At 41.0% G+C, this 18,909-nt stretch overlaps 1 protein-coding gene and 1 pseudogene across 1 annotated transcript in view; one reads left to right on the plus strand and one right to left on the minus strand.

The window, feature by feature from the left end:
• The window catches only part of CNTNAP5 (contactin associated protein family member 5), a 1,201,383-nt gene that overhangs the window by 1,059,709 nt on the left and 122,765 nt on the right, over positions 1 to 18,909 (plus strand). The window lies entirely within an intron of this gene.
• Positions 9,771 to 11,992, minus strand: LOC126078445 (elongation factor 1-alpha 1-like; annotated as a pseudogene).

Below are 18,909 nucleotides of genomic sequence, written 5' to 3' on the forward strand. Positions count from 1 at the left end.
AGCCACTTTTCTAAGTGGTTCATAAAGTATTAACCCTCACAGCAACTCTGCATGGTTGGTGATATTAACATACCCAGTTTTGTACATTGTAGAAACTGAGGCATATAGATGTCAAATAACTTGTTCAAGATCTCACAGTGAGAAAGAAGCAGATCTGGGGTTAACCACCTCCCTCCTCTGGTTTGGGAACCTATTCTGTGTTCTCAATCACAAGGTCAAGCCTACATGTGTTTGAACTACATAGTGTTTTTAAATAAACATGAATTTATTTAAGTAGGAAGGTATTTTTAGATTTCACCCTGTCCTGTATTTTCTTATACTCAGAAGCCTTACTTTATTAAAAGCTTTTCCTGACACCATAGTCATTTGGATATTTTAAAACCCATTGCCATCGAGTCGGCTCCAACTCATAGCAACCCTAGAGGACAGAGTAGAACTGCCTCATAGAGTTTCCAGGGAGCGCCTGGTGGATCTGAACTGCCGACCTTTTGGTTAGCAGCCATGGCACTTAACCACTACACCACCAGGGTTTTGTATTTGGATATTTTAAACTGTGGCTAAATTCAGAAAGCCAGGAGATACTTGTCCCTTCTGGGTTTGTTTGTTTGTTTAGGTCTCTGAGTAGGTGTAAATGGGCAGTTCTTGCAGCTCAAGTTAACTCCCAGGAGGTGGGTGTCCGCACCCTGGTTAGTCATAGAGTACCTACTTCACTCAGACTCAGAGCACCCCCTCTGCACCTGGCTTGAGGGAACCCTCACTTGCAGTTGGCCGTGGTGTAGGACTGAATGATTTACCATCCTGAGCATTTTCTGCCATCTCCTCATACCACAGAGATACAACTAGGATATACGTTCACTCATTCATTCTTACATTAACTCCTAATTCCTAGTCACACTGCACAGCATCAGGGACTGTGGAGGTGAAACAAGGTAACAGTGCCTGTCTAAAGACAATAAGGAAAGAGAGACTCAAAAACTACCTGCAACTATTTTAAGGACATTCTAGATAGGAGAATGTCAGTTGCCCCAAATTTCTCAAACAATCTGACTAGAAGATATATTTTAGGCTGAATTTAGAAATGAATCTTCTAGGAATTTGGGGATTATAATGAAATAAGATACGTTGAGTGGTAGTGACTTTCTTGCCATTGGAGTTGTTTGAATGACAATTAAAAGAAATATGTGTTGGAGAACCCATAATGAAAATTCCAACAGTGGGTGAGAGATTCAGAAAAATCACTTCTAAGTTCCTTGCAAGTCTTAGATTTGTGATTCTTTATTCTTTTGTGTATACTTACATTAGTATTTCTTTGTGATAGGATTTTATTTTCATACTTTTTAATGTTGCTGTGAGGAATTAGAGATTGATATCCTTAAGCTTCTCCCCAATATGTTCATGATATTAAGCCACTGACCTAATTGCCAGCAAATGATACGGGGTGGGGGCACTGCATTATAAAGGACTAGGGATATTTGCAACTTGGTTTTGATACACCTCAAAAAATAGAGAAAAAATACCTCTGAAAATACTAATGGAAGTTAAAAACACAGGTTGAAAAAAGACCAGGAAGTGAATTGCTAAAGAGTTAATAGTGAAGGGCTTTCTGTGGGAGGTTTTTATAACTAAGATTGACTCACACATCTTTGAGATGGAGTTAGGGATCTTCTGTTAGCCCAGACTCCTTAATCTTTTTTTTTTTTTTAATTTAAAAATCTGGTGAAAATTATGATGAGAGGGAAATGAGAAGAGTCCCTTTTGTTCTCAGGAGAATAAGAATACCTTCAGCCACGTCATATAAAATGACTACAATTCCAGCACTCCAACTTAACAAGCCAGGATGTGGGACTGGGTGATGAACTATACAAACACTGAAGAAAATCCTTCACTTGCAAGTGTGTCTAATGCCCAGGCCAGACAAGAGAAGACTCCAGAGCAAAGTGACTCAAAGCCATGCTCACAAGTCTCCCCCAGGCACATTTGGAATTCTTCCTTGCCCTTTATCATTATTTTTGAAATTTCTCCAACTAGAGAACTATTCAAGTTAGGATGCTGCTATCTTTTTTCCTAAATGAAAAATATTTCACTTTTGGGAATGGAAGAGCAGAGGTAGAAAGTCAGGCATTTTTTTTTTTTCTTTTAATTATTATTGTGCTTTAAGTGAAAGTTTACAAATCAAGTCAGTCTCTCATATAAAAATTTATATACACCTTGCTATATACTCCTAGTTGCTCTCCCCCTAATGAAACAGCACGCTCCTTCTCCCTACTCTGTATTTTCATGTCCACTCCGCCAGCTTCTGACCCCCTCTGTACTCTCATCTCTCCTCCAGACAGGAGCTGCCCACATAGTCTCATGTGTCTACTTGATCCAAGAAGTTCATTCTTCACCAGTATCATTTTCTATCCCATAGTCCAGTCCAATCCTTGTCTGAAAAATTGGCTTTGGGAATGGTTCTAGTCTTGGGCTAACAGAAAGTCTGGGGACCATGACCTCCAGGGTCCTTCTAGTCTTAGTCAGACCATTGAGTCTGGTCAGAAAGGCAGGCATTAAGAGGTTACATAGCTCTTAGGAAAAGGAAGGCAATTGTGGGTTTTATAGCCTGGGGCTTTGGACCAGAGGCAAATTCTCAGAGACTTGGCAATTAGAGGAAGAGGAGAAGGCATTCAAGGAGGAAAAGGGTCTAGAGAAGGAGATGAGAGTGTTCTAAAGGTATCTGTAAACTTCATAGCATTATACTAAGTGCTGGCACTGCCTTCTCAACAGTTAGGTAGTTCCCTGTCAAGCTTGTCCTGTAACAAACATTCATGGAGCCCCTATCATGTGGCAGGTACTGTTTCATGTGCTGGAGAGATAGAAGTGGACAGGACAATGCCCTGTCTTTAAGGAATATCACCTGAGGACAGGCAACCTATAAACCATTTTCTAGCGAATTGATTCCGACTCGTGGTGACCCTATGTGACAGAGTAGAACTGTGCAACTTAGGAATTTTTTTTTTTTTAATGAAAATACGCACAGCAAAATATACACCATTTCTACAATTTCTGTGTGTACAATCAGTGACATTGATTATATTCTTCAACAATTCTCAGTATCCTTTTTCTAAATTATTTCACCACTATTAAACTCGCTCCCTCTAAGCTTCTCACCCAACCTTTTGAGTTACATTGTCAGACTGATCTCACATAGATAATTATTTAAAAGAATACAATGCTCAAGGCAGACATACCTTACTGATTATGCTAAACTATTGTTTGCTCTAAGGAGCTTTGGTAGAACAGCGGTTAAGAACTTAACTACCAACTGAAAGGTCGGCGATTGAAAATCCACCAGCCCCTCTACGGGAGAAAGATGTGACAGTCTACTTCTGTAAAGATTTATAAATTTGGAAATCTTTTGGAGAAGTTCCACTCTGTCCTATAGGGTTGCTATGAGTCAGAATGGACTCAATGGCAACAGCTTTGGTTTTGGTTTATTATTTGCTTCAAAGAAATCTTTAGGGTATAGTTTTGGTTTAAGGTTTAAAGTTTAAAGATTGTCTCAGAGCTATAGTTTCAGTGGTTCATCCAGCTTCAAAGGCTCCAGAAAGACTAGATTTCATCAAGAATTTGAAATTCTGTTCTGCATATTCCCCCTTTTGATCGAGATTTTTATAAAGAATCTTTGATCAGAATGTTCAGTAAAGGTAACTGGGCACCATCCAGTTCTTTTGATTTCATAGCAAAAGAGGCAGTTGTTCAAGGAGGCAACCAGACAAACATTCCATTTCCTCCTCTGATTCCTGACTTTCCTTCTTCCTCTGCTGCTCTAGGTGAATGAAGACCAATTGTTGTAACTTGGATGGTTGCTTGCTAGCTTTTAAGACACCAGGAACTACACTACAAATTAGGAAGTAGAAAGAAGCACTAAAGAACAGTATTAGACCAATTGCCTGTGATGTCCCATGAAACCATGACCCTAAACATGCAAACCAACAAAACAGATCACGAGAGGTGTTTGATTGTACATAAGTAGCATCAGCAGGTGCTCCTTTTTTTTTTTTTTGGCTGATTTTTCAGAAGTAGATCACTATGCCTTTCCTCCTAGGTGCCTCTGAGTGGACTCAAACCTCTAAGTTTTCAGTTAGCAGCTGAGCTTTTTAACTATTTGCATCAACCATGGGCTCCCTAGGGACAGGCATATAAACAAAAACGTGCAACAGTGTGCCAGATATACCAAGATAGAAACCTGTTCTGGATAGAGTTGAGCAAAAAAGAGTGACTACTCTTGCCAAGGTGGGGACAGGTGTTAGGAAAGCCTTCACAGGGAGAATGGCAATTGAGTTGGATGATGAAAAATAAGTACGTGTTCTCCAGGCAGACATTCTATTTAAAAAAAAAAAAAAAAAGTTTCTTTGCTTGTTCTTGTTTTCTCCATTTTATTCCCACAGCATATGAAATATTTTTATTCCCCAATTAATTCCCTATTCAGCGCCTTTATCATGTGTTCTTTTTTGCTCTTGATGGCAGAAATAAAGAGTCAAAATAGAATATGTGGTAATTCTAAGGCCATCAATTTAAGATCAATCATTTGGGAAATCTAAACTGAGCTCCCAGGTCATCTTCCCATGTGTTCAGCAGCCCTCCTGCATGGAAGGGTTTGTCTGTCTTTTTGCTTAAGCATTTCCTTTTTGTCAATCTTTTTTTTTTTTAACATATACATTCATGGATTCACTGTCTGCATTTGTGATTGTACATACCTTGCGGGGAATAATGATGAACTGCTACATTTTATATTTCAAGCAGACTGACTCAGGGGAGGCAGGGATAAGGAGGAATCCAGACAGGGAGCATCTTCAAAGTAAAACAAAAACAAAAAAGAAAAAATTCAACAACTGCTTGCCATGGCTGGGCTGACCTTAGAACACTGCCATCATTGCCGTTTTCCAGCTGAAACTCTTCAAAGTTGAGTGCTGCCTGGTGCTGCCCCTTCCCTGACATCAGTGTGTGCTCCAGCTCCTGCAAGCAGCAGGAGTTCTGAGAAACAGCCTGAGAAGGCCGGTTGTCTTGGCCCTACTTAGCCCCATCTACTTCAGTCTCAGGGCTTGTGTCAAGCAACACTTTGCTGGGTTTGAATTTTAAATCCCCAAAGGTCTTTTGGTATTTCTCAGACTTTGGTTCATTCTTTACATTTCTGTGCTTTCTGATAATCTTTTGTAGTCTGGGGGTGCATCCATCATTCATTTCACAATAATGTGGTTATAACCCACTGTAACCTCCAGCAGGTAGTCAAGAGTCCTTCCTTGTCACTTCTCCTTTATAGAGGAAGGACCGGGTAGGGACAAATGACCTCTCCAGTATCTTGCCTGAGTAGGAAAAATAAGGCACAATGAGTAGAGCTGTGTCTTAGTTACTGCCTTAGTCCTCTAGTGCTGCTATAACAGAAATACCACAAGTAGATGGCTTTAACAAACAGAAATTTATTCTCTCACAGTCTAGGAGGCTAGAAGTCCAAATTCAGGATGCCAGGTCCAGAGGAAGGTTTCTCTGTCAGCTGTGGGGGAAAGTCCTTGTCATCAATCTTTCCCTGGTCTAGGAGATTTTCAGTGCAGGGACCCCAGGTCCAAAGGATGTGCTCCATCCCAGCTCTTCTTTATTGGTGTTAGGAGTTCTCCCCCACCTCCCTGCTCACTTCTCTCTCCTTTTGTCTCCTGTAAGACAAAAGGTGATGCAGGCCTCGCCCCAGAGAAACCCCCTTTACATCGTATCAGGGATGTGACCTGAGTAAGGCTGTTGCATCCCACCCAAATCCTCTGTAACATAACCTAACCTTGCCTCATTAACCACAGGCAGATATTAGGGTTTACAACACATAGGAAAATTAACATCAAATCACAACATGGAGGACAACAACACAATACTGGGAATCATGGTCTAGCCAAGGTAACACATATTTTGGGAGGATACGATTCAATCCATGACAGTTACCTAGTGCTGATGTAACAGAAATACCACAAGCGGGGGGCTTTAAAGAACAGACATCTATTTCCTGACAGTTCAGGAGGCTAGAAGTCCAAATTCAGAGCATGCCTGTAAGGGAAGGTCTCCCCTTGTCTATTTCAGCTTCTAGTGGCTGCCAGCAAACTTTGGCTTTCCTGGTCATATAGATGCTTCCATCTCCATTGTCTGTCTTCCTCTTTCTTCTGTGTGTCTTGGTGTTTATTCTGGTCTTTTTATATCTCAGAAGTGATTAGGTTTAGGATCCACCCAATTCTGGTATGCCTTTATTAACATAAAAGAAAACATGTATTTCCAACCCAGATCACTGTAAAAATGGCATGGGGTGGCATCTGAACCCCTCTAACTTCACAAGGCAGAAAGAGAGTCAATATCAACAGCTCAAGGCTGATTCTTCTGAGGTGGAAGTCAGATATACCTCCTCTCACCAGCACTTTTCACAAATTCTGACACCATCTGTCCCTCCCATGGTGCATTTTACTTCTCTACTGAGTTCCATAATCCATTGCAATGGCCACACGGAACTCACAGAGAATATACACTATTATAGCACTTATTAGGGAAGTAACAGGTTACAATTCTCAGGATACAGTTCTTCAGTCAGGACATCCTCTTCTCAGCTGTGCCCACAGGCATGCCTCTCTCTGGCCCCTCATCCTCCTCTCTGCTCAGGCACAAGTGTTACAAAGCTCTTTCAACTCTGCCAATAAGTGCCCAGAGGCTCCCTACTCCACTAGTAAGCCTCAGCCCGAAGGTGCTCAGCTTTAGTTCCGTGGGTCAGCACACTTAGCTACACCAAGTTCCCAGAGACACCCTACTCCACCAGCAAGCCTCCTGCCCAAAGGCGTTCAGCTTTCTTGCTCTGTGGACAGGAAGCCCACCATTGTGTCCATCTCCTTCCATTCTCTCATGGTCTCCCGCAGTCTCCCGATTCTGCTGTTGCCATTTCTCTGCAGCTGCTTCTTGCTGTCTCTGGTGTTACAGATCTCCCTCACTGTCTTCCATATTCCAGCTCCTACTCTCTTTCTCAGAGTCTTCCTTTAAGCCTAGCAGAATGGCAAATCTGACAAATCCTCTCCTTAAGCTTCCGTACACCTCATTTGCATAGTCCCAGCCAGTCATTTGATGGGCGTTACAAACACTATGGCTAGGAAGGCCATATTAAGTAATTCACTGCACCACAATCACACGCACAAACACAAGGGCCAGAAATTTAACATGTATTTTGCAGACACCTTTAATATGTAGCAAACTGGATCCAGACAGTATTTCTGTTTTCTCCTAGCTTGATGGGTGCCTTATTTTGTGGTGTGGTCTTAAGTCATTGAAGACCAAATGAAATCTTGCAAGTGGCTGTGCATTGTAGTCTGTAAAGCACAAAACATATTTTATTTTCTTTTTGATAATAATAATAACAATAATATGAATTATTTGCATACCTGGGTTATCAGAGCAAGACTCTGCAGGCCAGGGTTCAGGACATCAGGAATTAAGATTCAGTACTAGGGGAACTGAAAGCTGTTCCATGCCTGGAGGCAGAGCTCTTCATAGTGGGAACTCACTGTAAGGAAGGAGAAAGGTCAGGCTGAGGTGTCCACCCTGGCACGCTGGCTACTGGCCCTAAGAACAGGCAGCAGATTTTGATCCACAAAAGCATGTAAATGAATACATTTAAGAATGACCTTTCTCAGATGCCCTCTGACACAGGCCTTATAGGAATTTTTCTGATGTTTCTTAAAAAGACTGAGAGACAGTGAGAGAGAGGACTAGACACCGATTCAACAGGCAGGGTGCACGGGCAGGGCTAAGACTAATGAAGAGCTCTGGTCATGACAAGGCCAGGCTTGGCAAGACGCAGGGGAAAGCATAATCAAGTTCTGGGGAAACTCCTACCTCAACCTCACCTGCTCTGGCTGTGGGCCTAGCTGGGCAGTCTGAGTCAGCACCAAGGAAGACCAAAACAGGGAGAGCAGCAGCTGCCGCTACTTCACCAAGCCCCAGGGCACAAAGCTAGTACAGAAATCAGAGATTAGTATGAAAATAAGGCTAACACAAATAACAAAATAAACAAATAACTCAAACTACCTATTTAACACCTACCACATGCTAGATGTTTTCCTATGTGTTCATAATCGAAGGCTGAACATGTATAGCTGGTTTCTGGGTGACTCTTGAGGGTAGGAGTCGTATACAATTCATCTTTTTAAGTCAGCATGTAGCAGAATGCCTAGCAGATAGTTGGCCTTTGAGCATTCTTGGATTGAGTTATATATTTTAGAATCTAGTAGGAGAAACAGGTATGTACCAAGTGAGTGTGGAAAGCCTCGCAGGTAGGATAAGAAGTATTTACAGGAGCACAGAGGTGGTGCAGAGGGGAGAGAGGACAGCTCCCCTTGGGGCATCACAAAAGATTCTTAACTAAGACAAAAATAAAAATAAAAACACAAACAGTTGCCATTGAGCTGATTCCAACTCCTGGTGGCCCTGTGTATGTCAACGTAGAGTTGTGCTCCATAGAGTTTTCGATGGCTGTTTTCAGAAGTAGTTCTCCAAGTCTTTCTCCCAGGTGCCTCTGGGGGGACTCAAACGTCCAGACTTTCAGTTAGCAGCAGAGCACCTTAAACACTTGCCCAATCCAGGGATTCCATAGTGAAGATCTTCAGTAACATATTCATTGCATTACTAGTTTGAGGGATAGTTCTTAAATATATTCTTCCTGACATTTCATTCTGTCACCTGTATCCTGTATGGAAGAGACAGGGATGGTTTGGGCAGTGTGTCTCTGTGGAAGTAGTGTTCTATGACTTTATTTTCTGACTACCTTCTGGGTCCTCTCACTTTGTGCATTCCCAGTTTAAACAGCTCTTCAGACATTTTCCAAGATTTGAGCAACTATTTACTTTTGCAGTGAGACTGTTTGCTTTCAGCTGCAGTGTGAGAATTATTATCTGTTCTTACAATGCTTCATTGTTTGTAAAAAGAGAATGAGAGGGCACACTGTGCCTTGGTTTCTTCATCTGTGAATTTGGGATAATTGTTTTGGTCAAGGGTCTCGCAGTCGCGCAGCTGGGGATTAATGAGATCCTGTTTGTAAAGTGTTTGGAAGAGTCAGATCAAAGATATGGGATAAATACAAAGAGGGGTTGTTGCAAAACAGGCCAAAGTGCTGGCTGGATACTGAGACACCTTGATTTTTTTTCTTTTAAGCCAGGGGTAGAGAGAAGGGGAGGGTTGGATGTTTTGCTTTTGGACTAGAACTCTAATTAGAGGCTTAAGGATTAGGAGAGTAGTTGAAATCCCTGTGAAGTTTTTTTTTTCTTAGAGAAAAGACATGTTTTTATTCTTCTTAGAGCACTTGACCTGTAAATACTTGTATCTTAAGATGTGAAACCAAGTCAGCAGGAAGTCCAAACTTGGGGCTTGTTCAGATCTCAGTGAGGCTAATTACCTTTTGTGCAGCAAGGATCAGCCTTGAGTTGTCATTATTTCTTTATATTCTCATTAACCTTTGTTTTAATGAGTCTCAAAATTCTGTGACAGATTTTTGGTCAAGTTGTTTCCATTTAAGAAGTACTCTTTTAAAAACCAATCACTTAAAACTGTCACACAGAAAAAGAGATGGTCTGCAAAACATTCCTTTCCTTCTGACAGTTTTATGGTGTTATCAGTAGCCAATCTTTTAGTATTAAACTTAAATGGCCAATTGAGACAAACAGTTCTGAGATCACTCGCACAACACTGATTATGACTGGTGTGGCAGGTGTTATACATAATTTTCATTTAGGCTTCTGAGCTTTCTGAGCAGACTTGGTGACCTCGCCAGCTCCAGCAGCCTTTTTGTCCACTGCCTTGATGACACCCAATAGCAACTGTCTGCCTCATATTGTGAACAGCAAAACAACCCAGAGGAGGATAGTCAGAGAAGCTCTCAACACACACGGGCTTGCCAGGAGTGATGTCAATGATGGCATTACCAGACTTCACAAATTTGGGGCCATCCCCCAGCTTCTTACCATAACAGTGATCAATCTTCTCTTTGAGCTTAGCGAACTTGCAAGCAGTGTGAGCCGTGTGACAGTCCAGCTCAGTTGCATAGGCGGCACTGATTTGGCCTGGATGGTTCAGGATGATCACTTGAGCAGTGACACGAGCTGCTTCTATTTGTGGGTCATTTCTGCTGTCACCAGCCACATCGCCAAAATGAACATCTTTGACAGAGTCATTCTTGACATTGAAGCCTACATTGTCTGCAGGCAGATCTTCACTTGAAGCTTGATGGTGCATCTCAATAGACTTTACTTCAGTGGTGACATTGACTGGAGCAAAGGTGACCACCATGCCTGGCTTAAGAACACCAGTCTCCACTCTGCCTGCAGGGACAGTACCAATACCAACAATTTTGTAGACACCCTGAAGTGGCAGATGCAGGGGCTTGTCAGTTTGATGAGTTGGTGGCAGGATGCAATCCAGAGCTTCAAGCAGCATGGTCCCACTGGCATTGCCATCCTTACAGGTGACTTTCCATCCCTTAAACCAAGTCATGTCAGCTCTTGGTTCCAGCATGTTGCCACTATTTCAACCAGAAACTGGTACAAATGCTAATGTGTTAGGGTTGTAGCCAATTTTCTTAATGTAGGCGCTGAATTCCTTAACAATTTCCTCATACCTCCTCTGGCTGTAGGGTGGCTCAGAAGAATCCATTTTGTTAACACCAACAATTAGTTGTTTCACACCCAGTGGGTAAGCCAGGGGGGTATGCTCATGCGTCTGCCCATTCTTGGATATACTGACTTTAAATTTACCAATACCAGCAGCAACAATCAAGATGGCACAGTCAGCCTGTGATGGTCCTGTAATCATGTTTTTGATAAAGTTTCTGCATCCTGGGACATTAATGATGGTCACATAGTACTTGCTGGTCTCAAATTTCCACAGGGAGATATCAATGGTGATGCCTCACATTCAGCTTTCAGTTTATACAAGACCCATGCATACTTGAAGGAGCCCTTTCCCATTTTAGCAGCTTCCTTCTCAAATTTTTCGATAGTTCTTTTGTGATCTCAGCACATTTGTAGATCAGGTGACCAGTAGTGGTGAACTTGCCCGAATCTAAGTCAGTGCCTGAACTTGTCCAATGACAGCAATGTTGATAAGGTCTTTCCCGGTTTCATTTTAGCTTAGATTTTGCCATAATTTTCACCCATACCAGTGTTCTTGTGGCAAAGCTGTCACAAAAAAACTCATTATTTCTTTTAATTCAAAGTTATTGAAGATACATTTTGACTTTAGTAAGTATCTTGGCCTTTTGAAATGAGGGCTCTGGAAATTGTATCCCCTATTCTAATGCTCAAGTGAAGAGATGGTGAATAGTCCTTCATCTTAAGAGTCCAGTTCAAATTCCTACCACTACCCACGTGAAACATTCTTGATACCCCCAGGCAGAAAATAGTTAATAAGAGCTAATAGGTATGCGCTCAATATCTACTGAGATGCAATGTTAGCATTCTGCGTACACTAATTCATTTAATTCTCACATTATGTCTGTGAATTTGGTACTAATATTTCTCATTTTACATGCACAGTGAGGTTAAATGACTTGTCCAAGAAGGCATAGCAAAGTGGAGCTGGAAATCAAACCCTGTTCTCACGTTTTAAACAGTAAACTCTGTCCTCTGACCTCTCATTGTGCTGTCTTTATTTCTCCCACGGAACTTGCTGTTTTATCCCTGAGTTTTGGTGTAGCTTTCACCTAGGTTATGTGCTCTGTCAGTAGTATCGCATTCACTTCCCGCAGTTCCCACCATGCATTGCTTTGTTGTTGTTAGTGGCCTTCGAGGCAGCTTCGACTCAGGTTGACCTTATGTATAACAGAAAAAACATTGACTGATTCTGTGCCGTCTTCAAGATTGTCAGCATGTTTGAGTCCATTTTTGCAGCCATTGTGTCAATTTATCTGTTGGAGGGTTTCCCTCATTCTCACTGACTGTCTACCACGCATGGTGTAGTTAGTATTTCCAGCAATTAGTATTTCCTGATGGCATGTCCAAAGTAAGCAAGCCAAAGTCTTGCCATCCTCACTTCTAAGGAACATTCTGGTTGTATTTCTTCCAAAACTGTTTGTTCTTCTGACTGACCGTGATATAGTTAATATTCTTTGCCAACACCACAGTTAGAATTCATCAGTTCTTTTTTCTTATTTCATTGTCCACCTTTCTCATACATATGAGGAAATTCAAAAGACCATGGCTTAGGTCAGGTACACTTTAGTCATCAAAGTGATGACTTTAATTTTTAAACTTTTAAAGATGTCTTTTACAGCAGGTTTGCCTGATGCAATTCGTGGCTTGATTTCTTGACTGCTGCTTCCATAGACATTGATTGTTAATTCAAGGAGAAGGGCATCATTGAGAACAAGTAATAAAATACGTATATTAATATGTATATACATTAGTGTCAGGAGAATGCGTTTGGTTCAGAAAAATCATGTATATTAAATGCATTCTTATTTTACTGTAGAGAATGAATGCATGAATTTATCTGCTCTCCAACTCCTTCAAAGTAACAGTAAAACAATGTAATTTTTTTTGTTGTTTTAAATATAGGAATTCAAAGAGACTAAAAGAAAAGAGAGATTAGGACGGGTGGAAAATATCAGTATATATCTGGAAATTGGACACCAGAGGGGGAAAGAAATCTGTGTCTGACTAGTCTCTGCCAAAGAAGTGTTAATGGAGAGGCTCAGAACCGGCCATACACCACAGAGGCTATGCTGATGCATAAAGGTTGGAAGGAATTGGGTGAAGTTTGTATAAGAAGCTAGTTTACTCAAGGCCCACTCTTCATAAACAAGTTCCTTTCCACCTCCACGCAGGAGACCAGAGGCTTACCCTCTATCTAATAGAAATTGAACCAAAGAGTATCCACAATTCAGGGTAAGGTTGATAGATGTGACCAAAGGCAGAAATGAAGCAACATTCTTCATACTGATCTGTGGGACCCCTAGTCTTATATTTCTGCCTTGTCCCCAGAGCTCTTATAGTCAGAAACTGTGAGGGTTTTTCTACAGAGAAACTGAACAGCTTTATAGAAAAGAAATGCAATAACTAGAATTTTAGTGATGTCCCCATTGAAAAAGACATCTTATCCATCTTAACAATGAAGCCTATTGTTGTCAAACACAGCCCATACCTCTGGAAGCTTCCATGAAATGTTGAGTGGCCCACTCCTAAGTGTGAATAGGTATCAAAGTCATAGTTTATTTTCCTAAAACCTTCGAGGCGAAAGACGAAAACAAAACAACAAACAAGGAAAGGTTTTTGGAGAATACAGGAATAAGTTAGGGGGTAGAACAAACAAAGAATCTTATATATATGTTTCATAAATATATTTATGTTTCTTAAATATGTGAAATAAGGGCAAGATACTATAAAGCAGAACTGTCTTAACAATAGGAAAGAACTCTTGGGAATGTAGTAGAGGGAATTAAAAGGATATTTAGAAAATTGGAAGATAACATCTGAGAAATCTCTCAGAAAATTGAACAAAACATGCGAATGGAAAAGAAAAAAAAAAGATGGTCAAAACAGGATGCCCAGTATCCAATAGAATTTGCAGAAAAAAGAGAATAGTTGAGACGGGACATTAGCAAACATACAATTGAAAATATTATACAAAATAAAAGATATAAAAGTTTCCACCACTACCCAGCACAGTAAACAAAAAAGAGACAGACGCTAAGGCATGACATCTCAAAATTGCAAGGCAAAGGCAAAATCCTAAGGCTCCTAAAATCAAAAGGTCAGACTCAGACCAACACAAATTTTTTGACAGCAACACTGGATGTTAGAACATAATGGAAGAACACTTTCAAAGTTCTTAGGGAAAATGCTTTTCAAACTTGAATTATATGTCTGGTCAAATTAACAGTCATGTCTGATGGAGGGATATAAAGCAATTTGATTTTATGCATAAAAGCGCACATGGTATCTGACATCATTGTCTAAAGATTTCCTAAGCACGTTTATACGGAAGCTCCTGAAATATGTGGATATTAGATATCTAATGCTGTGTAAAAACTTACCCCCAAATTCAGCACTTAAAACAACATCAACCTCAACAACATAAAAAGATTTAAAAAACAGCAACACACGTTTATCTCCTTACACAGCCCTTAGAGTAGTCAGAAATTGGAGCAGTTAACTGGGTGATTCTGGCTCATGGTCTTTCATGAGCTTTTGGCTTGGCTGCAGTCATCTGAAGGAGATGGATCATAGGCTCCCAAGCTCTCTCACATGGTTGTTAAAAGGCAGTTGAAGTTCCTTGACGCATGGGCCTTACATTAGGGCTGCTCACGAGCTTGTTTAACTTCCATGAGCTTGCTGGAACATGTCACACTGTTGGCCTCATGTTCTCAATGTGCTGTGTGGATAGCACATCCTAAGCCTGTCCCCTAGATATTGGCTTTCTCATGGCAGTTCTAGCTTTTTTTGAAGGATGGATACATCTCACTGAGATATCTCATTCAGTCTCATGAATTCAACTAGTGACTATATGCTAAAGAACTTCACATCTATGTGCCTAGCACATTTCAATTTAGAATTATTCCGACTGCCTAAGGGAGAAACTTTACTTAGCTGTCTCATAACCTGTAACCCAGTTGCTGTCAAGTCCATTCTGACTCCTGGCGATTTCCTGAGTCTCAGAGTAGAAGTATGCTCCAGAGAGTGTTCAGCGGCTGATTATTCAGAAGTAGGTCATCAGGCCATTCTTATGAGTTACTTCTGGGTGGACATGAACCTCCAGCCTTTCAACTGGCAGCCAAGTGTGTTAACTGCACTACCCAGAAACTCCTGGCTGTCCCATAGGCCCCTCAAACTCGATGTGACTCACACTCCACGGCCCACCCCCTGCAATGCTCCACATTCACCCAAACACCCAACTCTGAAACAAGTGTCCTACATGCCTTCCTCTTTCTCACCCTTCCAGAGTCCATCAATCACCAAGATTTATTGAATTTACTTTTATTTTATTTTATTGACTCTGCATCCTCAGACTCTCTTCTATCTATCCAATTCTTCGCACTCCCACCATGGCTATCTTTGCTCTGCTTTCCCTAATCTCAGAATCAGATTATCGCAGCCGTGTCCAAATACATCTTCCAACTTCCAGGTCTGTGCCCTTTTAATTCATTCTCTATTCTCAACAAGGGTGATCTTCTAAAAATTCAAATGTATTCACGCCACTCATTTTCTGATAGCTCCCAATGCCCTCAGGCCAATTTCAAAACTTGCCTGTCTCAGGCTCACGCTTTCCTATGAAGTTTCAATCCTTATTATTCCCACACTCCACTGTACCCTCTACCCATATTGAATTTAGTGCAGTTAGTTGAATGCATCCTGTTCTCACTTACCCCTAGGTCTTGGCACACTTCATTGCCTCTGCTTAAAATGTCCTCTCCTTAAAATGTCCTCTCCTTTCCTTCTGTGCTGGCAAACTCTTATTTCTTCAACTCGGAGTTTAATGCCACTTCCTCTGAGAAGCGTTCCTGGTTCCCTCCAAAAAACTATGCTAAGTGCCCTCTTGCTGGGCTTCCTTAGCAACAGACTGCAGGAGCTGCCACACTCTCTGTTAACTTATCTCCACTCTGATGCTAATGCTACATAGGCCTAGCACCGTGCAGTGCCCAGTATTTGCACTAACACCCCATCACTGTAGACAACTTTTCCTAGTGGAATTGCTTAAGAGCTTCTTTTACCAACAGGGTATTTTTTTTTTTTAAACATAAAGTCCTTTTTACAAGCATATTCTAATAGTTCATCTTTAAGAGAGTTCGCTGTCACCTCTTCATGGTGCACTAAAGCACACTTAAGAATCAAGGAGAAGAAATTAAATTGGATAACAACCTTACTTAAAATCATGAAGCTAAAATGAGGGGACAACCTTAGGAAGTCGTAGATGATAATGGAAATGGAGTATCTTATCCTCTACTTTTTTTTCTATTTTATTTTTATTGTGCTTTAAGTGAAAGTTTACAAATCGAGTCAGTCCCTCATACAAAAATTTGTATACACCTGGCTCTGTACTCCGTTACTCTCCCCCTAAGAAGACAGCACAGTGCTCTCCACCCTATATTCCCCATGTCTATTCAGCCAGCTGCTGTCCTCCTCTGTCTTCTCATCTCCCCTCCAGACAGGAGCTGCCCATATAGTCTCATGTGTCTGCTTGATCCAGGAAGCTCACTCCTCACCAGTATCATTTTCTATTTTATAGTCCAGTCCAATCCCTGTCTGAAGAGTTGGCTTTGGGAATGGTTCCAGTCTTGGGCTGACAGAAGGTCGGGGGACCATGACCCCCAAAGTCCTTCCATTCTCAGTCAGACCATTAAACCTGGTCTTTTTATGACAATTTGAGGTCTGCATCCCACTGCTGTCCTGCTCCTTCAGGGATTCTCTTTTGGGTTCTCTGTCAGGACAATCATCAGTTATAGCAGGGCACCATCTATTTCTTCTGGTCTCAGGCTTATGTAGCCTCTTATGTGGCCCTTTCTGTCTTGGGGTCATAATTACCTTGTGTCTTTGGTGTTCTTCATTCTCCTTTGCTCCAGGTGGATTGAGACGATGCATTTTAGATGGCCGCTTACAGAGTTTAAGACCCCATACGCCACTCGCCAAAGTGGGATGCAGAATGTTTTCTTAATACATTTTGTTATGCCGATTGTCCCCTAAAACCATGGTCCCCAGACCCCCACCCCTGCTATTCTGGCCTTCCAAGGGTTCAGTTTATCCAGGAAACTTCTTTGTTTTTGGTTTAGTCCAATTGTGCTGACCTTTCCTGTATTGTGTGTTGTCTTTTCCTTCACCTAAAATAGTTCTTGTGTACTATCTAATTAGTGAATACCGTTCTCCCTCTCTACCTCCCCACCCTCGTAACCATCAAGAGTATATTTTCTGTGTTTAAACTATTTCTTGAGTTCTTAAAATAGTGGTGTCATATGATATTTGTCCTTTTGCAACTGACTAATTTCACTCAGCATAATGCATTTCAGATTCCTCCATGTTATAAAATGTTTCACAGATTCATCATTGTTCTTTATTCTTTATTCCAGTGTGTGAATATACCATAATTTATTTACCCATTCATCTGTTGAAGGGCATCTTGGTTGCTTCCATCTTTTTGCTATTGTAAACAGTGCTACAATGAACATGGGTGTGCATATATCTGTTCGTATAAAGACTCTTATTTCTCCAGGGTATTGAATTGGTATATGTTTTGCTGTGTTTATTCTCAAGAGCAGCAACAAAATAAAATAAATTGTATACATATAAAAAAAAGACAGGAAGCAAATGGGACCAAATTATGATCTCCATAATGTTAACACTTATTTTTTGTAGTTTGTGTTGCCTTAGTCTAGCCCATTCTTTTCGTTCTCAGGTGAAACCTCTAAAAAGACAAGTGAGGTTAAAAATGAAGCACCTGATAGATAGCTCAAATGAAAAGCACAACAATAAAAATCAAAGACATAGCACATGTAATTCCCCTTCCAAGTTCCTGATTTCCAGCTCTCCGTAGCAATAACTAAGTAAGCTGAGGTATATTGTAACATAGGCCACCAGTGCTTGTCAGGGTTTTCAATAAATTGGCAATGAAAGACTAAATCTGAGCAAGGTGGGAGATAAATTAGCACACAGCCAAAGGTGCGGGAGAAATAAGCACTGGTTTCACAGCTGAACTATTTTTTGATAAAGTAATAATTCCCTGTAATCTCTCTCCAGCATTAAGTAACAGCCGTCTTTGTGGCAGCAGTTTAATTTTGTTGGTTGCCCTTGTCTAACAAATATACTTAGTGGAGTCTGGAATATCATTTTGTGCTGAAAGCTGAAGCCTTTGTCATGTTGGAGCTGGGCAAAGGCAATAAATCAAGGACAAAGTGAAAAGGAATAGAAATGGGCTATTGGAAACTTGTTTCCCCAGAGCTGGCGTGCTGTCTTCTCAAGCTAGCCGGTGTATTGCATCAGTCATATCTTCCTGTTAAGTGCCTGTGTTGTAATGATATTGACTTATATCTACGTTGCACCCTGGTTGGCATAGCTCCAAAGTGCTTAAGATGCATCTATGGGAAATACATACTGAAAATAGCATCATGAAAATATACAACCCTGGTTTTCTTTCTTTTTTTTCCTTTCATTTCTTCTAAAATCATCCTTCCCATGAAATTGTCCTGAGATGCCCAACTTCACTTTCTTACACTTGTTGCCTCATTTGTGTCTGGCCAATTAAGAAGTACCTTTTTAAAGGGAAAGGATCACCATAAATTTAAAATTATTAAACTGAGATCAATGTGCTGAGTGATCTATGTTTGCCAAATTGGCTATTGCTGAGAATGGAGTACAGAAAAAGAATGTTGAAAAATTTATACAGTGCTTGTGTACCTTTGTTGTTGTTGTTACATGCTGTCTAGTAGGTTCCAGCTCACAACAACCCTATGTACAACAAAACACTGCCTATTCCTGCGTCATCCCCACAATTGTTGCTGTGCTTGAGCCCACTGTTGTAGCCACTGTGCCAATCTATCTCGCTGAGGGTCTTCCTCTCCTTGGCTGAATTCCTACTTTATTGAGCATGATGTCCTTCTGGAGGGACTGATCCCTCCTGATAACATGTCCAAAGGATGTGAGACATAGTCTCTCCATCCTTGCTTCTAAGGAGCATTTGTGTTGTACTTTTTCCAAGGCAGATTTGTTCATCCTTTTGACAGTCCATGGTATATTCAATAGTCTTCACCAACACAACAATTCAAAGGGATTGATTTTTCTTCAGTCTCCTTATTCATCATTCACCTTTGGCATGCATTTGAGGCGATAGAAAACACCATGGTTTGGGTCAGGTGCACCTTAGACTTCAAGGTGACATCTTCGC

Source organism: Elephas maximus, chromosome 6 (genome assembly GCF_024166365.1).
Source record: "Elephas maximus indicus isolate mEleMax1 chromosome 6, mEleMax1 primary haplotype, whole genome shotgun sequence".
Taxonomy (NCBI): Eukaryota; Metazoa; Chordata; class Mammalia; order Proboscidea; family Elephantidae; genus Elephas; species Elephas maximus.